Source organism: Solanum pennellii, chromosome 2 (assembly GCF_001406875.1).
Source record: "Solanum pennellii chromosome 2, SPENNV200".
Lineage (NCBI taxonomy): Eukaryota > Viridiplantae > Streptophyta > Magnoliopsida > Solanales > Solanaceae > Solanum > Solanum pennellii.
Window position 1 is genome coordinate 27,003,944 of NC_028638.1, and position 24,006 is coordinate 27,027,949.

The 24,006-nt window shown below is 34.7% G+C and overlaps 1 pseudogene; it reads right to left on the reverse strand.

The window, feature by feature from the left end:
- Positions 1-11,104: 11,104 nt before the first annotated feature.
- The window catches only part of LOC107009839, a 114,485-nt pseudogene continuing 101,583 nt past the window's right edge, over positions 11,105-24,006 (reverse strand).

Here is a 24,006-nt window from a genome sequence, read left to right on the forward strand (position 1 = left end):
GGAAAACTTAATTTCCAACTTGTATTAATAAAATGAATACAAGGACACTCCCAAACCGTACCAATCTTGGCACTATAAGATCACCCTAGACCATAAATTAGATTTGAACTCTAATTAGGATTCCCTAATACTCAGAACAATCAAAACCGAATTACACCATAATGCAGCTTCCACATTTATAGTACTATGTGCAGCCAACTACCGACAAGTGGCTTAATAAAAATAAAACACTTTTAGATTTCCTGATCTTATCCTATGGAGTGGACACCCCACAACTACTTGGTACATTCAAAATAATTCAAACAAGGCTCCAAAAACAAGTTCCCTACGAAATGAGATAATGCTGCTTGGCATGTGTTTCATAACCGCCGGTTAGCTTTGACTTTGCTTGCCTTTTGGACGAGCTGCTCCCATGTTTAAAACTGCCATACTTAGAATTTTCAGCCTTGCATTGCTCCCACTCAATGATGCCACGCCACGGCCATAAAAACATGTCATTGCTTAATCCTACATTGGCATCAATGTCCTTTCATTGTTGACTTAGCCTTGCTTGTTGTTTGCCCTTGTTCTTTCTTTGAATATCAATGCTATGCCCACACAACATTGTTTGGCTGTCGTTTGGTTAAGTCCTCACCAAGCTGCCTTGCCTTCAAGTCCTTGGTCCTCACTTGTTAATTCGAAATCAGGACACGGTGCCATTGTTCAAACCTTAAGTTCGTCAACAGTCTGTCACCAACATTGCCTTACATGTTTGATTCCTTGGCTTATGAAAGTGAAAAGGTTAAAATGCTTAATAACTTGTTCATGTTGCCATTTGATTGAGTAACTTAGATCAGGGGTCTAACAAATTCCTTCTATGGAAAACAATCAGGTCAAATTGAGAGGATTTTCTATTGAGAGACGCCAGGAAGAAGAATTAAGGAAATGATGTCGTTGTAGAGATGTTTGAGTGTACATGGAATCATTTTTTTTAGCATCATCACATATGCTAAAACATTTAATGTAGAATTTAGTGCATCACAAATTCTAAAACATTCAATGTAGAATTTAGTGTGTCTTGTCCCACACCTGTGGCATATGACGAGTACATATATTTTATAAGAACTCAACATACATTGTAAATCACGGAGCTCAGTAGCGCAAGATTGTAACCCAAGTGGGAGAGATAAGATGATTGGAAAAGGTAGAATCTTCAGAACTATTTGTGTCAAGGGCTAAAGATTTGTCTAGTCTCAATCATCTTGCAGCCACAACTTGGCTTCCAAATTCGTGCTACTGGCAATATATAGTGTCATTTGAGCTCTTATTAAATGTTTGTATTCTTCTTCTGCCACAGGTGTGGGAAAAAGACAAATTAAATTCTATAACGAATGTTTTAGCATATGAGAAGATATGCCTAGCAAGCAATATGATCACTTTCCAACACTCCCATTGACGGAATCCTACCTCCTTTTACATAGCATGGCTTCTCCACCTTTCCCCATTTCTCATAGTCAAATCAAAAGAAATGATGTACCCACCCTCATATTCATTAAGACCAACTAGCATACCAATAGAGTATCCGGTTCACAAACTTACCTGAAACATTTGATAGCCCCTTACTCAGGCAACCATCAATGATTTTCCAAGAATCCGTGTTAAACTATATAATCTATCCAACTTGATTTGATCATAGTTTAGAAAATACAGACTACCTTATAATCATCCTGAAATTCATACTATCCAAAACCATCAATGTAAGACCTAGAAAATGACTTAGGTTAACTAGATCCTAACATGTTGATTATGATGTTATAAGGTCCTAAATTAGTCTATAATGTGTCTTTGAGGCATTATCTAAGATTTTAGGTACATTGGAAGTCAAACGTCAAGGGACAACCAAGACGTTCGACGACTAAGTCACCTATGGGCCTCATATGTGGTTTTAGATGTTTATGTGTTATTCATGAGGTTACAAGGTCCATAAATATTTATTATAGTATATATAGGCAGTGTGTCATGTTTGGTGAAGTTTGGAGGTCAAAAGTCCAAGAACGTCCATGACGTTCGAAAGGTTTGCCTTGAAATGACCTTGTGTGTCTAAGTATGTTTCGTCGAGTTATACGTTGTTCTTTTTGGATGAAATTGATGTGACATGTCCTAAACATATGTTATATCATGTTTGGGTTGGAAACTTACGGTCAAACATTCCCAAGGACCATCCAAGGGTCCTTGAGGAAGGACCCAAGTTGGTGTCCAGGACTGCCTAGGACATCCCACACAACGGAGGCAATCCACGCCCAATGGGTCAGTCGACGCCTTGGTAAGGTATCGTTGTTTGGGACTTATTCTTGGTAGATAAGAGACCAATGTTGAGTCTCTGAACCAATCGACGGAAGGACAGTACGGTCCTCTTGTGGACAAACGGTCCGTCGACTGCCAACCGTCGATGGGTCTGTCTCCAGCGTGAAGTTCACTGCCAAGTGAGTGGTTAACTTGTAAATTCACCCCACTTCTAATAGTAGTATCTCAGGTTCCTAAGGGGTATTTTGGGTGTTTTAAACATGGATATAAGTCTTTAACACTTGAAAGAATTCATTCTTCCAAATCAGAACCCCAAAATCCCTTAGAAATTCCTTAAGACTCCAGTGAAGCCAAAACTCAAGGAAGATCTTGGATTGGAGAATTGAGTGGATATTGTTAATCAAATTGAAGAATTAGATTCATTGAGGTATGATTTTTAATCCTTGAAACTCTATTCATCAAGGAGCCGAACTTTAAAAGATGTTTTCTAAAGTTTTCAAACATGAACTTAACCAATTTCATGATCTATCATGGGTTGTTGCATTAATGATTTTTAAGCATTGAATATTGATTCAATTGTTATTAAATTGATGATTTTAACTCAATTAACCTATGAACCCATGTAATTGATGAACCCTAGCTTTTGACTACTTTATGGGTTGCTTAATATTGACTTAATGTTTATGAATTATGGTGTAGTTTTCTATGGGCTATCTAATGATGTAATAATTGTATTAAATTGATATCTAGGTTGTATTATATTGATGAATTTACATTGAATTGACCTAGTTTCATTGAGTTTGGTAGCTTTTATATTGTATTGTTATTCATGGGCATTGGTAAGGGCCTTATGGTATTGAATTGGATGATTTAGCATCGAATTGAGGTGTTGAGGATGGAGTTGTGGTACGCTGCCCTAATTCCATTATTTTTATGTTAATTAGACTTAAATTATATTGTGATTGGTATGGTTCACTTATGGTGGCGGTGCTATATTCTTTACTTGCAATTGATGTGGCCTCGTCGGCGTTATTTTATGTATTAGGATGATCATGGCCTTGTCGACAACTACTTAAAGTAATGTGGTTATTTGTGTAGTTGATTATGTTAAGTATGACAATGTCTACCTATATGATGAGTATTGTGAAAGTATATGTGGTTTCTTATATTGATGTTATCTAGGTGATCATGTTAGACTATAACTATGGCATTGTGTGTATTGTCTTAGGGTTGATATTTTGTTATTCCTAATTGACTATATGAGTCTCTGTTGGTAATATTGATGATGACATGATAGTGTATAATATGACTTATAGAGGATATAGTTAAGTCTATGTGTTTCTAGAATGACATGTAATATGTGTTGATGTGAAGTATGATGTGTCTTGTCTTGGTTGACTTGTGTCCCTTACTTGATGCATGTATGAATGTGAATATGTGATTCCTTGACTTAGGATACTAAATCCTCTTAGTCTTGTATGTATGAATGACATGAAACCTCAAATGATGTTACAGTCTTTTATGTGAAACCTTGAACCTAGAGGTAAGGTTATGAATGTTGAAGTCATAAGCCGTAATGGTATCCTTCAAAGTAAAGGAATGATAGACTTAAGGTTAATTGGCTGGAAGGACATCATATTAATTCTTAGATAAATCATGATGAGCTTCTTATCTCCATTGGAAGGTAGCCCTAGAGGACCTCTTTTGTAGGGTAAATGTGATTAGGTTATGAACTTCATATGGAACCCCTTTATATGAACCTTAAGTGTAAATTACTCTATGAGAACAAAGGCTAGCACTGAGTGAGTATGGTAAGGGAAGTAGTTCTAGTTAAACAATGAGACTAAATTATAAAGCACACCCTTCATATTCCTTAACCATGTACCAACATGGGATGTGTCTAATTCTACCATTGACATGTAGAACACCCTCATCGCAGTAGGTTAGAACTTCGGATTCTATGTCTTGCTATCATGGTCTATGTAGATTATTGCCTATTCTCATCATGTGGGATGCCTAATAGAATTAGAGAAGTTCTATGAAGTTTAGGTGGTGGTATGGGATGCTATCTAGACATTGCACAATAGGCTTTGAAGGTGTTGGTTAGAGTCCCTAGGTCTTGTCCAAGACATTTACTTGAATGTCCTTTATGTGATGAATGTCTTCTAAATGAACTAATGAATATAATGACTTATACAAGAAGGTAGGTTAAATGAATAATGACTTATCTAGAGTAGTTGAGGGTTGTCTAGTTAAGGTGTGAAGGGGGCATAGGAATGGTTACTTCTTATTTTACCTAGATAAGTCTTAAGAATGACTGTAGTTAGGGAAAATGGTTGAATATGTAGACATGGTCTAAACTTAGGTAGTCTTAAGGATTATTTAGGTAATCTTGAAGAGGTTAGTCATGGACGTTATCTTCTTGATTTACTTAAGTAGGCCTTTTGATAGACTTTTGAAAGAGAATGACATATTATGCATGTGTTGATGTATTAAGTGCGAATGATTCTATCCTAGGTATTCTATAGGATCTCTTAAGTTTGTGCGTATAAGGGATTGTATGGACGGTCGCTTCATAACCCACTCAAGTGAGACTTAGAATCACCTTTGGTAGAGGAATCTCATGTTGATATGTATGATGTCTTGTAAGTGTGTGTCTCATTATAAGTGAGTCTTGAGGCTCATTTAGGCATGGTTAGGGAGGTTGTATGGGAGGTCTCTCTTTGTGTTTCTTAAGTGAGTCTTAGGATAGGTTTTAGTGGGATAATTATATGCTAGGAAATGTTAAAAGGGAAGGTAAAATACATCACTGTAAAGTGAATATGGCTTACTGAAAAGTGGGCTAAAAAATGTGAATAATTGGTTCAACATTTTCTTATGTGTTTCTAAGTTGTTAAATGTTGTTCTTATGTTTATATTATGATATTTAAATAAAAAGATGCATATTTCAAATAAATGTCCGTTTTCATGATTTTTATGCATTATGTCATACTTAGTACATGTGGTTTACTAATCCATGCTTTTATCTATCTCTGTAGTTGTTGGTAGGTTAGGAGCATTTGGGAAGAAAGACTTGGACCGTACAACCATTCAAGAGAAGTTGAAGTATGTCCTCAATTGACTAAAGGGCATAGATGTCTTTTATGTTTCTTATTGAAGTATTGTAATAGACTAAGTATTTTCGTATTCATATTTTGTATGGGTCGTGTCCCAAGTATTCTCGTGTGTATGTTTGATGAGATTGAGACTTAGTAATTCCTATGATTTTATATGAAAGAGTTTTTGAAGACTATGATATGTTTTGTGAAAAGTTTTAATTCCGCACTACATTTCATTATATGTATATGTGATGAGTGATATGTAAGGGCTTGTATAAGACCTCAAAGAGGTCAAGTACGCCGGTTGCAATCCGAGATTGACCCGAACTTCTAGGGTGTGGTCTTGGGATGTGACAATCAATTTGCCGATACTCATGCCTCATTGATGTAGGTCTAGGATTAGAAAATTCCCTTATCTTTTCATTTGACGGATTCCATATGAACATGTCAATGAAAGGGCAAAACAAATTAATCCATTAACATAATCTAGAACAAAAACATTTTTCACGGGGGTTATAGTCCAAGTTATATTCCTCAGTCACAACGGAGTTATTAAGTAAGGAAGTAATAGAACAGTTTGTGAAAACCAATCGATATCCATTAGCAGGTAGATACCTGAGTTAGGACAAAACAAGGCTATGGTGTGTGTAATCTTTTCTATCATCAGATACACTAAGATGATTTTTGATACTTTATAAATTAGGTAAGTTACCTGCGCTTTGCGCGGTTATGTATATTCAATTCACCACGTACAATTATTTGTGGTTAATGATTAAAGATTATGCGATATATCCGCTTACCTTTTTCATTTTATATGCCAATGAAACTTTGTTGTCATACAATATTTTTAGCTACGTAATGATAAATTAAAGGAAATGAAAATGGTTAGAAAAAGGTAGAGTTTTTCTTTGGATGCTTGTACCAAACATGCAAGTGGAGCAGTAAAAAAGGAAGCAAAGGGAAAAATGTCAGAGTAAACAAAGGAAGTGAAAAAAAAATCACTATCAGAGGTGGAAAAAGATAAATGTTTAACCTAAATTGTAAGGGCTCCACGTCAGCCAGTCTATGGAGAGAAGCATAAGGTGTGAATATACAATCTTCTTTGTACTCCCGAACCTTCTACTCAGCTAGAAGTTCATTGTGCATCTGGAAACGACTATCCTGGATATCGTTTCCCTAAAGTGGGAAAGTATGTCAATTGGTAATTTAAAGTGTAGGTTAACACTTCATTCTTTTGTAATTTTTTGTGGGATGATAAAGAAAGTGTACTCGATGTATTTGACAATCCAATCCAACAAGATACTACATATAACAGATATTCAAGGGAAGGAAAAGCTTTTTTAAACTTTTATCGCGGCGACAATATAGGTAGCAAACATGAAGAATAGGGAAGCATCGTCTTGATTTGTGCAGAGGATGGAATAATTGCTCTTCAACATCAGCTTTCCACCTCCGAAAATATCAAAAGTAAATAGTACTTAACAAAGCACCTTCTTGATATATTCAACAATGACTAGTAAAAACAGTTTATATGTGAGCAACAAGGAAAACCAGCAAAACTAAATAGCACTTAAGTTGCCCACGATGGGGTGCAAGTGTTCGATATAGATGAAGATCTACAAGTGGGATCCTTCCTGATCTAAATCATAAGATTCGAGGGTATGATCCAAGTATGAACATGGGTGCTAATACGAAATAAAATAACCAAAATTGATATTGGTAAAAATTTTATAAAAAACAATTGATTAAACTGAACAATAGACAAATAAAAAGATGATGGTCCAGACTAATATTAGCTTGACATAGCTAGCAGGGATTTGTGATTATGCGCGAGGGTGATGCTCTATTAAGCCAGCAAACGATGGGAGAATTACCCCATCTACTCATACTGCTATGTCAAAGTATTATTAGTGTTGGAATAACAGTACTTCATACTATACCAGCATCGCATAATCCCAAATGAACCCCTCTATTTATGTCAAGGATTGAAGATTTAATTTCTCCCAATCATCTTATTGCTCCCACTTGGGTTACAAGCTCACGCTACTGAGCTCAACAATATACAGTATTTGAGTTCTTATTAAATATTTGTGAACATCTTCTGCCACCGGTGTGGGACAAAGACATTAAATTCTACAATGAATGTTTTAGCATGTGCGTTGATATGCCTAGCAAGTCAAAATCACATATGCCAAAACATACCATGTAGGATTTAGTAAGTCTTCTCCCCACACCGGTGGCAGTAGACGAATACAAACATTAAATAAGAACTCACCAGACATTGTATATTGCTGACCTCAATAGCGTGAGCTAGTAACCCAACCGAGAGCAATAAGTTAATTTGGACAAGCTTAATCTTCACCCCTTGACACAAATAGTGTGTTGGTTTGGGTTTATATTAATAAGCGGTTAGTGTGACGTTGTCAAAGACCAATTCAAAAACTTACCAAAAATATTTAATATCCCCTCACTCGGGCAATCATCAACACTTTTACAAAAATCAGCTTTTAGACTATATAAGTTAACCTCACCTTGAAATGGACTTTCAGATTTATTAAAAGACACTACCTTATAATCATCACGAAAGTTTTCATATCCAAAACCATCTTTGTGACTAGTATGAAGTCTATAATTCGGAAACTGCTTAAACTTCCTAAAAAATTGACGGATTCCACATAAACATTTCAGCTTCCGCAATCGCAAGACAAAACAATCCATTAAGTGAACCAACAAGCCAAACATGTTTTCCCGCATCATTCATTGGATAATTCTCAAACACAGAGTCATTAAGTAACAAACAAACTGACTAATTCTTAAGAAAGTATTGATATCCCTTAATAGGGAAGTGCTTATGTAGGTCAACACAAGGCTATGTTGTGTGCAATCTTAATTATCAGCTAAGATTTGATATTTCTTAAGATGATTCTTGATAAATTCAGGGATCGATATTAAAGAAAGCTAAGATTTCGGTACAGACCTGAATTTCAAAAGGGATTTCACCAGAAGCCTTAACAGGATTTGAAAGACGAGTTTTAATGGCAGAGCACGGATTGAATGGACAATGATTTTGACTTTGAAGACTTCATCTTTTTCAAAATACATTTTGTAGTTGTGTTGTGGAGGCAACTATTTTTCCACAAATGAAGACCTAAAAAGGGGGGACAATAATATTTTGGGCCCTGAATTGTAGTTGTTTTGCTTCTCTTATATTAGGAAAATGGCTTTAGTATATTTGTTTCTAACAAAAAAATAGGACAAGTTTCAGCTAATTATCTATTTGTTATTAACTAATCATGTCTATGTCTATACTTAAATCTTGACCTTGTTGTTGCTTCACTTGGAAATATTGGAAAGCTGAAACTAAAGTTAAAATTTGACTTGTCGCAGATGTCCTAAAAACTTTCGACTAAGTAAATATATCAAAAGAATTGAAAATATCGAGAGAAGTTCATAACGAAATTTCAGGACAAGTTTAGGCGTGATTTGAGTTGAATGTCCATTAAAATCCGCCGATAAAGAGATTTGGAGCTCAAATTTAAAATTTAATCTGCCGCAAACATGAAACGTTTCAACTAGATAATATATAATCACAACATCAAGCTGAGCTTATGTGAAAATTTTAGGATTCTTTAGAAGAGATTTGAGTTGGATATCGTCTATTTAAATCGGCCATCAAAGAGCCTTGAAGCTCAAGTTTGAAATTCGACCTGCCGCAAACGTGAATAATTACGAATGGATAACATGTAATCAAAACATCTAGAGGAGCTTATACCTAAATTTATGAAGGTATGGAGGAGATTTGAATTAGTTGGAATTGAAAAAATAATACAAATCGTGACGAAAAAGATAAATTGTTGTAATGTATTAATATTATATGAAAATTCGAATGTATATCTCTAATACATAATTGCATGTCATATATACATGATTATACGTTATCTATATGATATGAAATACATTACATACACATGCAGCTATTTTAATTGAAAAGAATTTTGGCCAGAAAAGTATGTTATGATTAATGTTGTATACTTTTCTTAAAAAGGGCTTCTTCTGTAAATTCAATGATTGTTTCCATAATTCTAGTTCCAATGTCGTTTGATGCCTTTGCGACTAAATATTTTTATAAATTAGGTAAGCTACTCGTGCTTCGTGCAGTTATTGAATATTCAGTTCACAACGCACAAATATTTATTGTTAATAAAGATTAAAATTTTCCGAGTTAGAGACATTGAACAATGAAAATAAAGATTTTGAATCAAACCACATGAATCTGTGCAATAACACAAAGAAACTCACACATTTTATGGAGGTTTTAAACTCTGAGGCTCATGTAAGACATAATTGCGGCCAAATCTGGTTATTTACACCAATTAGTAATAGTCAAAAGCACATTGGCTAGATCAACCAAATGTTTGTCTACAAATGCTACTACATGGGTTTTGCCATAAAATCTTCCACCTGACATCTATAACAGTTCTCTTGGTGAGCTGATGTGAGTGTTAGGATCGAATTCACGCACACACACTTGATGAATGAAGAACACAAAAACTTTCAAGAGAAAGAGATGAGAGATCTAGAGAGAGAAAGAGAAAACCCAATATTTCGTGGTAAAACCCCGTGAGTAAATTTCCACGGCGGTGGGGTACATATATTAATAAATCAGAGTATTTTTGGTTACAGAGAATAAATGGAGAATAAATAGTACAACCTAAAATTTAGGTCGGGGCGCTGCACCAAACCCCTCCTTCAGATGGGGGGCTCCCGCACCCCATAACCCCTGGAAACCTGACCACGGAGGTTAAACCGCGTAAACAGTTATATATATTAATCAGGCTCCACAACCTAACAGTGAGTTGAATGAATTCATAAATTTTCTAACAAAGAGGGAAGATGCATGAAGTTCAGTGCAATCTTGTTAAACCTTCTGTAACGAATCACGATCAAAAGGCGAAGCCATGATTTTAACTTTATGATCTTGAAATGACCATAAAATATTCGTCCACCTAGCATATATATAGTTCACAACCTTCATTCTTGTTGTGTGCTTCATTCATTTCACGTTTCCTGAAAGGGGGCATACTAGGCTTTCAAAGTAGATGTTTGAAATCTTAACGTCATAAAAGTTCACGGGCGCCATTCAGGGGATAATCCAAGTCAAATTTCTCAGTCATACAGTCATAGTACTAAATAGTACCAATTTAAAGGCGGAGCCAGAATTTTTGATAAGTGGGTTTAAAATCGGAAGTAATAGATACATGAAGTAGCTGAAGGGGGTTTGACATCTACTATATATACCTAAAAAAGTATCTTAACCATATAAAAATAATATAATTTTTCGCCGAAGGGGTTAGAATGAACCCCCTAAATATGTGGTAAAAGATGTGTTGTTTATCCTAATACTCCCTACGAAACGACCCCTAAGTAAATACCTAAGGCAACAATTCTTACGATTGAATTGTGATTTATAAGAACAAACAAACCTGTGTAGTAAAGGTTCATACAAAGAAAGAAAATTAAAGAACCAAGAAAGATAAACACATGTTTGCATGTTAATGAAGACCGCTAAAGGCTTTACAAACATTAGCTAGTTATCATTAGATTCAATGTTGCCATAGGCTTTAGGAACTTTTACAAAGAATGTTTATCAGTAATAATTTCCTCAAAACTTATTCAGTAACAATCAAGCCATTGTCGTTAATTAATAGCCGAGAAAGATCATATTACGATGTAGTGTTAATTCTATAACCTAATAGGATAATAGGTTGATTATTAATCCAATTATCAGTATTAATGAAGGACAAATCTGTCAGTGACTCCACCATATCTTTGCTTAGCTTTTATCCCATTTAACTCTCTCTGATGTGTCTGCTCCTGATCCATCACACTCTGCTTTGCTTCTGAGAAAGTCAATTAATTCCTAAAACAACCAAAAAATATAAATTAATAGTTTAAAAAATATATATCTTAAAATACAAAAATTCAGTTTAGGAAAGCTAGTTGACACAAACATTATGTGATTTCTTCATATTTGTCCAAGTCTTGGTAGACAGATTTACCAAGTACATCTATGTTGGTGAGAGGTAGTCGATACCCCTCAAATTTCATTTATGATTTTCGCAAGTAGATGTGGACACCATAAATATTCCAAATATATATATTTTTAAAAATCCCAAATTATTTTAATGTTTTATATAGGGAAGCTAGTTGACAAAACACTGGGTCATTTCTTCATATTTGTCCAAGTCTTGTTAGACAGATTAACCAGGTACTTGTGTTGATGAGAAGTAGTTGATATATATCCCTCAAAATTTACTCGCGGTGCTTGCAAGTTGATGCAAACACCAAAAATATTCCAAAAAATATATTTATGTTGGGGGATGGGGGTGGACTTATTCATGGCCTTTGTAACTCCATGCATCCCAACCGCTAGGAACAATGATCTTTTAGAGGGAGGTTTTATAAAATAGAACTCTAGCATAAGCTCTCCATGCCCTTCCTGAATGTGTTTTGCCTGTGCCAATCGCTTTACAATTTTTTTTTAACACAAATGCACTTTCATCATTTGGATGTGATCTTCCTTGAGCTGTTATATATCCTCCATAATTTTGTGATATTGATCCAGCATTCACCAATATTGTACAATCCTAGTGAAACAATATACATGTCATTTGAATAGTCGAATCAGACGTGTGATGTGAAAATTTCATGAGCGGTTCTGTATACATTAATCTTATATATACATGTTTTTTAAACATATTAGATACATGTGTTGGAAAAATGGTTCTAATATCTCAAAAAGAAATGTTCATAATATAGTCTAGGTACATTCTTTTGTATCTTGTTTATGAGTATTATAGATATAATTATTGTGATTGAATGCCTAGCCTTGATTATCCATAATTTCATTGTATTTTCCACCATTGAGAGCCATAATTTGGCTGTTACTTGCAGGTTTAAAACATACCCATTATTATCCTTTATAACCCATTAATCCTCTTTTTATTTTCTTGAATTTCCTGCAAACATTTGGTCTCATTTCCTATAAATGATTTGCCTCTTGGTTCACGTAAGATGTAGAGAAAACGAGATTTTCCTTTCTCTTTTATCCATGTTTCATGTGCTAGATTTTCTTTATATTGTGTATCTTTGTTAGTATATGGCTACTAGTTTTATACTAGAAGAGCTTGTTGAGTTCTGGGGGATACATCCGTACCGGGTGCAATATCCTTAAGGACAGTGTCTTTCGACACGTCTCAAGTTATGAGAATTTCCTACAAAGTTCATATTGAAGTAAAAGTCTTGGGAAACTCCATATCAAGTGTTCATGATGAAGATATTTTACGTAAGATTTACAGCAATCTTAAGAATTTTTAACCTTTATTTTACGGAAAATCAATTACAAAATTTTGATAAAACAAATAGAAGGTCATTTGATTTTTTGTATTAACGTTAATTAGGTACATACCATACTTGTTTACAATTTTACTGGATTTGTATGTAGTTAATTATATTATCATGTATGTCACTCAATGAAAAGATGTCTGGAGAATGATAATTCCGCTAAGTAAATTTTGTGGATAATATTACAAAGAGGGTGTTAAATTTTAGTGCTACTAAGCAATTGCTAAAAGTGACTTTGTGTTCTATAACCAAATAGGAGAAGAAGAAACTGTTATTTATGTTGTGATTCTAGAACTACTTGAAGTTTTTAGAATGAAATTTTGTTCTTAAATATTCACATATATATATTGGCATTATCTGAGGTGGTACGTGATATTTATATTAGTGAAAATTAATTAACGTGGAATTGGGAGAAAAAATAATTAAATAAACATTTATTTTAATTTGATAAGATGAAATTTTATGTTTGCTACTGACTCATTCACTAAGTTAGTGAATTACCTTTCTAGATTTGACTTGAAACGCTCTATGTTTGTGCATATTAACGGACATGAGTTTTATTCTTATTGTTTGACGGAATGCCTCTAATAATTAACAATTTATTGAATTGGCTAGTTCTCATATATAGACTATTTTTTATGTATAAATTGATATGTGGAAATAAAATAGAAATTTTATGAGATATTTAAAAGTGTAGGGATATCTTGTTGAAGTTGTGTTACATGATTCTTAGAAAAGAAAAATAAGATCTATGTTTTAAATTTCATGTTAATAAATGTTGTATAGACATATTTGTGGTAATAAATTGTGATTTAATTGAATTAAATGTTAGCGTGGGGAAATATAAAAAGTATTGTTTAGTTTTTAAAAGTGAAACACTTCCAATGTTCTTGTTGTTGAAAATGATATTGATTCTTGATACATCATCTTAAATAAGAGACTTTAGTAATACATGAGAGGTACAATAAGTACGATACTAAATAAATTAAATATTTTGTTGAAAATGGTACAATATATGATGGCAAATCTAAAAGAAACTGGTACATTTTTTTAGATGACATAATATAAAAACAATTAACTAGATTTAATTGTTGTGGAGTTGATTGGTAATGAGACTAAGTGGTTAAGACAATCAATTTATATGTGACTAAATTAGATATGTGTTGAAGACACTGTGTGATGAAAATACTATAGTGAGACAAACTATTTACGTAAATAAATTATGTGTAGTCAGAGGTGAATCTGATTCAATTCATGGACTAATGAAACATCGATGGAGTAAGACCTTTAGTCATATGAGAAGATCAATAGTGATGGTCACCCAACCTAGGTGATTGGAGATCCCATGAACTAGGTTCATATGGGTAATAACAAGTCATTAGTTGATCAATTAAAACTATAAAGTTACGTCCCTCCTATGATGTGTGGATATAGTATAATAATCTGCAAAGCAAAGTGACGCAGAGTTAGAGCTCTTAATCCAAGTCATATCCTTTATAGGTGGTGTATTGCTTTGCAGAATACACTTGATGATTGGACCTTTATAAATGTGAAGTGGTGCCACTTGTATAAAATTGTGACAGATTTCTAGAGCACTGATGAATACCAGGACACGCACATGACCTCTTAGCACAAAATTACGATAACAACAAATAATGTGTGGGTTAATGTGATATAATAATTGTTATACTTACAAATGAATTATTAGTTCATAAAAGTTCTAAACTTCAACAATAGTTCGGTATGTTTAATCTTGTTTTATCTAGATCTTGTTCATAGTCTACGGACACCAAATTTAATGCATTGTACTCATATGTGAAAATCCAACGGAACTTCTTATTTCTTTCAATTTCTTATATTCTTTTGAGATATCTATGAGATTGTTGGAAAACTGGTTCTAATATCTCAAAAAGAAATATTTATAATATACTCTAGGTACATTCTTTTGTATCTTGTTTATGAGTATTAAATATATATTTATTATGATCGAATGCCTAGCCTTGATTAGCCATACTTCCGTTATATTTTCCACCATTGAAAGCCATATTTTGGCTTTTACTTTCATGTTTAAAACATACCTATTATTATCCTTTATAACCCATCAATCCTCTTTTTATTGTCTTGAATTTCCTGCAATCATTTGATCTCATTTCATATAAATGATTTGCCTCTTAGTGTTGGGAAAGACAAGGCACTAACAAAGAATGTCTGACAGGATAACAGCGAAAGAATACCCAAGTCTATACTTTCCCTTCTCGATTTGAACCAAGAGAAGACAAACAACCACAAACAATATGATAGTAAGGCAGCATGTAATTCAACCAAACAAATATAACAACACAATAATAAACCAATCACAGAAGACACCAAGATTTACGTGGAAAACCCTTCAATGTGAAGCGTAAAAAACCACGGGACCAAAAGCTCCACTATAATCAACAAGAGTTACAATATTGTTCTCCAAAATTGGCAACAAAACAAGTGCCAGACAACGAGCAACAACAAAATAAGATTGCACCAAATCTAGAGAATTAAAGGAGCAAAATCACCAATTTCGCAGCTACTGTTCACGACAGCAAAACTGAAGCTACAGGACACCAAATCCAACTCTGTCAGTTCCTAATCAAAGATTGAGATGAAGATAATATGCTGTCCAAAAATCAGCTCAATCGGAAAAGAAACGAAGCGGGAATCACAATTTGAAGTTGGCTGTTAGGGCTGAATTTTGACTGCGAAAACTGCTCTCTTTCTCTCTTTTTGGCTGCTGAAAAAACTCTCTGTATGTCAGAAAATAAGACCTAAATAGGCTTATATTTGCCTCATAAGAATGGGTCTATGGGCACAAATGGGTTGGTCCAAATTGGGTTTTATTTATCCACATAGGAAGGGAAAAAGACCCATAACCCAACAATTCTCCCCCTCACGACTATGTGGAAGAGACCGCCATCCCGGCGACCATGCAACAATCTTCAAACTTCCCTCTTGGCAAAGCCTTAGTCATCATATCGGAACCATTGTCATTTGTATGAATCTTTTCAAGCTCAAGCAACTTAGAATCCAACACATCTCGAATCCAATGGTATCTCACATCAATGTGTTTAGACCGACCATGGAACGTAGAATTCTTGCCAAGATGTATAGCACTTTGACTGTCACAATAAAGCACATACCTCTCTTGAGCACAACCAAGTTCCCCCAAGAATCTCTTCATCCAAAGCAATTCTTTACAAGCTTCAACGACAGCAATAAGCTCAGCTTCTGTAGTAGATAGAGCAACACATTTTTGCAACCTAGATTGCCAAGACACAGCTCCCCCTGCAAAAGTAACCAAGTACCCTGAAGTAGACTTGCGAGTATCAACATCACCAGCCATTTCTGAATCAGGATAACCACAAAGAATAGGCTTCCCTGTACCAAAACAAAAACTCAGACTAGAAGTGGCACAGAGATATCTCATAACCCACTTCACAGCATTCCAATGTTCTCTTCCCGGATTAGAAAGAAAACGGCTAACAACTCCAACAGCGTGATCAATATCCGGTCTTGTACAAACCATCGCATACATCAAACTACCAACCGCTGAAGCATAAGGAACTTTGTTCATATCTTCCTTCTCATCATCACTAGAAGGACACTGTTTCGTGCTCAATTTGATGTGCATAGCTAAAGGTGTACTGACAACCTTAGCTTTGTCCATGCTGAATCTGCGAAGTACTTTCTGAATGTACTTCTCTTGTGATAATACCAATTTCTTGGCCTTTCTATCACGGACAATCTGCATGCCAGGAATCTGCCTTGCTGGTCCTAAGTCTTTTATAGCAAAAGACTTACTCAACTCTTGCTTCAACTTCTGAATCCTGCAAGTATTATGACCAACAACAAGCATGTCATCAACATAAAGCAACACAATAATAAAGTCACCATCAGAGAACTTTTGCACAAAAACACAATGGTCTGAAAAAGTCTTCTTGAAGCCCTACTGACTCATAAAAGAACCAAACTTCCTGTACCACTGCCTGGGAGCTTGTTTCAAACCATACAAGCTCTTCTTCAATTTGCAAACATAATTCTCTTTACCCTTGACTTCAAAACCTTCCAGTTGCTCCATATAAATTTCTTCATCTAAGTCACCATGGAGGAAAGCAGTTTTAACATCCATTTGCTCAACCTCTAAACTTGCAGCCAAGCCTAGAACCACACGAATGGATGACATCTTCACAATTGGAGAGAATATCTCATCAAAATCAACTCCCCTTTTATGATTAAATCCCTTGACAACTTATCTAGCTTTGTATCGTGGAACTGGATTACCATCTTCATGTTTCACCCAAAAAACCCACTTGTTTTTCAAAGCTTTTCTGTCTTTAGGTAACTTAACCAAATCAAAGGTATGGTTATCATGCAAGGATTTAATCTCATCTTCCATAGCATCAAACCACCTTTCTTTTGTTCACTTTCCATGGCCTCATCAAGACTCTCAGGTTCTCCCCTGTCAGTCAAGAGTACATACTCATTGGGAGAATAACGAGATGAAGGAATTCTCTCTCTACTAGACCGTCTGAGAGAACTCTCTGGAGCATCTATAATTGGTTGTTGGATAACCACATCATCTTGCACTGGAGCATCAACAACATCATGCCAGTCATTCTGAACATGATCACCATCTTCATTATTAACTTGATTTTCATCATTATGAAGATTTTCTTCCGGTGCAATAGTCAAAGGGACTGGATCAACATCAACTAAGCTGTCACTACTCTGAAAATCAGCCTTGTCAGCTTTGTCAAAATCTTCAATTGTTTGGTCTTCAAAGAACACAACATCACGGCTTCTAACAAGTTTCTTCTCAATAGGATCATAGAAACGATAGCCAAATTCATCTTGACCATAACTAATGAAGATACACTGCCTAGTTTTAACATGCAACTTTGACCTTTGATCCTTAGGAACATGTACAAAGGCTTTACACCCAAAGACTCTAAGGTGATCATAAGAAACATTCTTACCAGTCCAAACTCTGTCAGGGACATCACCATCTAAAGCAACAGTAGGAGATAAATTGATAACATAAGCAGCAGTATTAAGTGCTTCTGCCCAAAAGGAATCTGACAGCTTAGCATCTGAAAGCATACATCTAACCCTCTCAACTAGAGTTCTGTTCATCCTCTCTGCTAAACTATTTAACTGATGAGTCTTTGGAGGAGTTTTCTGATGCCTAATACCCTGCTCTCTGCAATATCTATCAAAAGGACCAATATACTCACCACCATTATCTGAGCGGATGCATTTCAATGTCTTCCCTGTTTGTCTTTCAACCAAGGCCTGAAAACTCTTGAACACATCAAGTACTTGATCCTTTGACTTCAAAGGAAATACCCAGAGTTTGCAAGAATGATCATCAATAAAAGTCACAAAGTAAAGTGCACCACCATGAGATCTTACCTTAAAAGGACCACACAAATCAGAATGTACCAACTCCAGCAAATCAAGCTTTCTTGAAGGCGGATGACTCTGAAAAGAAACTCTTTTCTGTTTACCGGCTAAGCAATGAACACATTTCTTCACATTTGCTTATTTCACTCCAGAAAGCAAATTTTTCTTAGCAAAACTATCAATCCCCTTCTCGCTCATATGACTCAGCCTTCTATGCCATAACTCTGATGAAGTATCATTCTCCACCAAATTTACTGTGTCTCTGGACATGGAGCCCTGAAATACATACAAGTTAGACAACTTGTCACCACGGGCCACAACCATCAAATCTCTAGTAAGCTTCCACTGGCCAACACCAAGTGTATTAACATAACCGTCATCATCATGATATCCCACAGAAATCAAATTCAAGCGAACATCTTGAGCATGCTTGACATTATTGAGAACTTGTTTGGAACCATTTTTACTTTCCAAACAAACTTTCCCAATGCCAATAACTTCAACTTCATGATTATTGCCCATTTTCAACGTTCCAAAATTACCTGGAGTATAAGAAGAAAATAATTCCTTCTTTGGTGTGACATGAGAAGTAGCACCAGAATCCATAAACCAGCTAGACTCATCACGAAGAAGATTAATGGCATTTGCATCACAAGAAACAAGAAGATCATCGTTAGCAACAACAACAACACGATTTTCATTATCGCCTTCTCTCTTTTGTTGTCTCATATCTCTTTTGTGCTTGTAACAATATTTCATGATATTCCCATTCTTTTGGCAATAGTCACATGTAATATTCTTGTATTTAGACTTTGACTTGCTTCTACTTTTACCTCTATCATTCTGACCTCTGGACTTGTTTCTCCCCCTATCTTCAGTAACCAAAACATCGGAGTGTGAAGCTGAAGAAGATGAGGCTTGAGATCTTCTTCTCATTTCTTCATTCAAGACACCACTCTTAGTATATTCCATGGTTACAACACCACAGGGAGCAGAATTATTCAAAGAAACTCGAAGAGTTTCCCAAGAGTCTGGCAGAGTATTAAGAAGCCAAAGTCCCTGTATCTCATCATCAAACTTTACACCCATTCCGGACAGCTGGTCAAGAACACCCTGAAAATCATTAATATGATCAGAAATAGGAGTGCCCTCTTTATACCTGATATTCATTAATTGTTTCAATAGGAACAACTTGTTGTTGCCAGTATTTGAAGCATAAAGTGTCTCGAGCTTGTCCCACAAACTTTTGGCATGTGTCTCATTCACAATATGATTTCTAACATTATCTTTAACCCATTGTCTAATATAGCCACAAACCTGCAGATGCTCAAATTCCCATTCTTCATCATTCAAAGACTGAGGCTTATTAGAAGCAAACACAGGTAAATGCATCTTCTTGACAAATAAAAGATCTTTCATCTTGCCTTTCCAAATATGATAGTTACTACCATTTAAAAACACCATTTTTCTCATATTTACCTCAATCATTCAAAACGACAATCAACAATAACCAATGCTCTGATACGACTTTGTTAGGAAAGACAAGGAACTAACAAAGAATGCCTGACAGGATAACAGCGGAAGAATACCCAAGTCTATACTTTTCCTTCTCGATTTGAACCAAGAGAAGACAATCAACCACAAGAAATATGATAGTAAGGCAGCAAGTAATTCAACCAAACAAATATAACAAGGCAATAATAAACCAATCACACAAGACACCAAGATTTACGTGGAAAACCCTTCGATGTGAAGAGTAAAAAACCACGGGACCAAAAGCTCCACTATAATCACCAAGAGTTACAATATTGTTCTCCAAAATTGGCCACAAAACAAGTGCCAAACAACGAGCAACAACAAAATAAGATTGCACCAAATCTAGAGAATTAAAGGAGCAAAATCACCAATTTCGCAGCTACTGTTCACGACAGAAAAGCTGAAGCTACAGGACACCAAATCCAACTCTGTCAGTTCCTAATCAAAGATTGAGATGAAAATAATATGCTTTCCAAAAATCAGCTCAATCGGACAAGAAACGAAGCGGGAATCGCAATTTGAAGTTGGCTGTTAGGGCTGAATTTTGACTGCGAAAACTGCTCTCTCTCTCTTTTTGGCTGCTGAAAAAACTCTCTGTATATCTGAAAATAAGACCTAAATAGGCTTATATTTGCCTCATAAGAATGGGCCTATGGGAAAAAATGGGTTGGTCCAAATTGGGTTTTTATTTATCCACATAGGAAGGGGAAAAGGCCCATAACCCAACACTTTGTTCTTGGAAGATGTACAGAAAAGAATTTGTCCTTTCTCCTTTCTCCATGTTTCATGTGCTGGATTTTTATTTATTATGTGTATCGTTGTTAGCATCTGGCCACTATTTTATACTAGAAGACTTTGTTGAATCATGAGGGATATACTCATTTCGGGTGAAATATCCTTAAGGACTGTGTCTTTCGACACGCCTCAAGCTATGTAAATTTCCTACAAAGTTCATGGTGAAGTATATGTATTGATGAACTCCATATCAAGTGTTCGTGATGAAGATATTTTCCGTAAGATTTACAAAAACATGTTGTTCAAACAAATTAGAGGCATGATGTGAAAATTTCATGTGAAGTAATAGTAAAGGTAAATCATCTATCAGCTTGATTCTCTAGTATCATCATCCCAAATGAATTAGATTTGATTTGAAATTATCGCTTATATATTCGACATTGACCATAATTTGCAAGAACATTATGTAGTCATAGCAATAGAGAAAGTCTTTTTATCCTAAATGTAGGATTTATTGGCACGAAATAAAAATTAATTAGGTCCAATATCGATATCGAACACCAAGTGAAACTAAAAATCAACATAGTTCTTAACCTCACATTACCTTAATGAAAAACTAAATGGTATCCAAGTCCTATGTATGGATTTTAGTTCATTAAAATTGTCCAATTAAACTAAAGACTATAACTACCAGTAAACTTTATAAAATCGAGTCAATAAGAATATAATCATAAAGAGAAGAATACAAGATAATTAGATGAAGGAGAAGACTTTTCTTCTTTTCAAGTGTATGTTACAATGGTGAATGATATCTCTATTTATAGTTAGAAAAATCAATAAAAAGTCACCATGTTTAATGCCACATTAGTAGATACGTTGCTATCCCAAAAAGGTTCAGATCATCTTGGGAATACATATACATAATAAGGATAAGTTTATGAGAAGCTTAATGGACGATCAACTTAATTCAATAGATTTATAACACTCCCCCTTGGATGTCCATAGATAATGTGCCTCGTTGAAACCTTACTAGAAAAAATTCAGTGGAAAAAATTCTACTGAAGAAAAAAGAGTACAAATATCTTTTGATACCATTATTTGTTGTCTCATTAAAAACCTTTCCAGAAAAACCCAGTGGGACAAAACCTCGATCAAGGTAAAAAGAGTGCAACGCGTATTATACTCCCACCGATTAAAACATCACTTAATTTCTTACGGTCATGTCTCTTATCTTCGTTCATTGTGGTTGGTATTTTCTTTTTTGGCGTGTTACACTCTCGACTTGCTTCATTGAGGACTTTCATTTCTGCATAGCAACATTTTCTTCATTGATCGCCGGGATATCATTGTGCCTCCACATGAAAACAAATAGCTTGTTTGAGATAGAGCTTTATGCGAATCAGATAAATATTCTGTATCTGCATAACCAATCAATTCTGACTTGAATTTCTCGGAATAGAATAAACCCATAACTATGATCCTTGAAGAATATTCAAGCATGCGCTCAACACCATTTCAACGTCTTTTTGTTAGGGAGGAACTAATTCGTGCCAATAAATTTACTGCAATACAAATATCTAATCGAGTATTGTTAGCAAGATGCACTAGTGCCCTGATTGCACTAAGATATGGAGTTTCATTACCAAGAAACTCTCCATCCTTTGAGATTAAACCGAATCATCATTTATATCAAGTGATCTCATAATCATTGGGTTACTCAATGAATATGATTTATTCATATAAAATTGCATCAAAACTTTTCTGTGTGTGCACTGATAGACAAATATTTCATTTGTCAAATTATCGATTTGTAGGTCAAGACGAAATTCTGTCTTACCAAGACCTTTTCACCATTTCGAACACTCAATAACTTCTAAAAGCTCTTGAAGAGTGCTAATGATGTTCAAATCATTAACATGCACAACTATAATACACATTCAGATTTTGACCATTTCATAAAAATACAAGGACAATTAGGTCAATTCTTTTGTACCCCTTTCTTCCTTGATTATTTCAATCCATATAAGGATTCTTGAAGCTTTACTGAAAAAGTTTCTTTCAAACTCTTATAAGCTTCAGACACCTCGACTGCTTTAAGTATTTCATATAACCTTCATTATTGTCTAGCTAGACGTGATAATTATCCATTATATGCATTCAAGTTATTTATATGTTGCCAGATCAAAACAAACCTCATTGCATCCAATAATGTCAGGAATTTTGTGACAAACCTTTATGCCCCAAGGCACAAGTAGTACTTGATATCTTAATATTATATCATCACATAATAATTTATTTGTACCCCATTAACATTATAACTTGATTTATGGACGATTATTACAAAACATCACTTTTTTAAGTCAAACAAAATATACTTAAATTATTCAGTTTACTTGCCAATCATTTATCTGTCCAAGATTCTCGTCAAAATTTATACCATTGAGCGCTATCTCGTATCAAAGATACCATCGATTGTTATTTGATATCGATTTCAACATGACATAACTTATCTGATCTCTTAATTTTTCAGGTGACTGAAACTTTTCCGAGATTTTATGAAGTGTTATGTCAATGTGCTCTTTTATATAACTAGTCTCATTATCATGACAATATTGATCATTGGATCCTCTCCTTCTTCAACGAGTTTATATTTGGAATCGATTGGTCTATTACGCTTCTGGCGTATCATAGACTCTATCCTTCAAGGATTTCAAATTGGAGCATTCGCAGCTGTTATATCATAGGGTCAGTACATTCATCTAGCTATTGATTTGCAACATTATGCAAATGAATTATCCCTTGAACTTTAAGTTCACATATTTATTTAACGAGAATCTAGATAATTCATAATTAACCTCACACATAATTTTCAGTTGTCAATCATCTCTCCCCCTAATGTTAGAAAATCTAACATTCATCCCAACCTTATTTGAGAATTCATCTATGTGCGTGGTGGAGCAATTAAAATCATAATCGCACATTCAAAATTTTAGAAGAAAATTATTTGGTTCCTGACCCTTAACCAATATTAATGGGGAAACCTTGTTGGCTTGAGGAATACATGTGTTGCTACATGTTAAATAAATAATCTCATACTAAATTTTATTTGGGAGTTTTGTTCTTATAACCATGATTTAGCTATAATTGGAGACATAAAATTTCAGCTAAATCAACCATCATTATCAATATAATTTCATAATTTTGAACTGTGCTCTTAAATAACAATTCGAGAAAACAATCTTACAAATACCAATTTGTAAGTTACCATAAAGCACATGTGATCATCTTATAGATACATATATCATATAGTTGCAAATGATCCACATGGTAGGTGAATGAGCTCATATCACCTTTTTATATGTTCCAAAAATTTCAGGGGACTACAATCCCAACCTTAGCTAGTACAATGATTATTTTATAAAGAGAATAAGCAACATAAGAGAATTCTTGAAGAATCTTTTATTTCTTCATCATATAAGCCACCTGAATTCTCGATTACATTTGAATCACATATAAA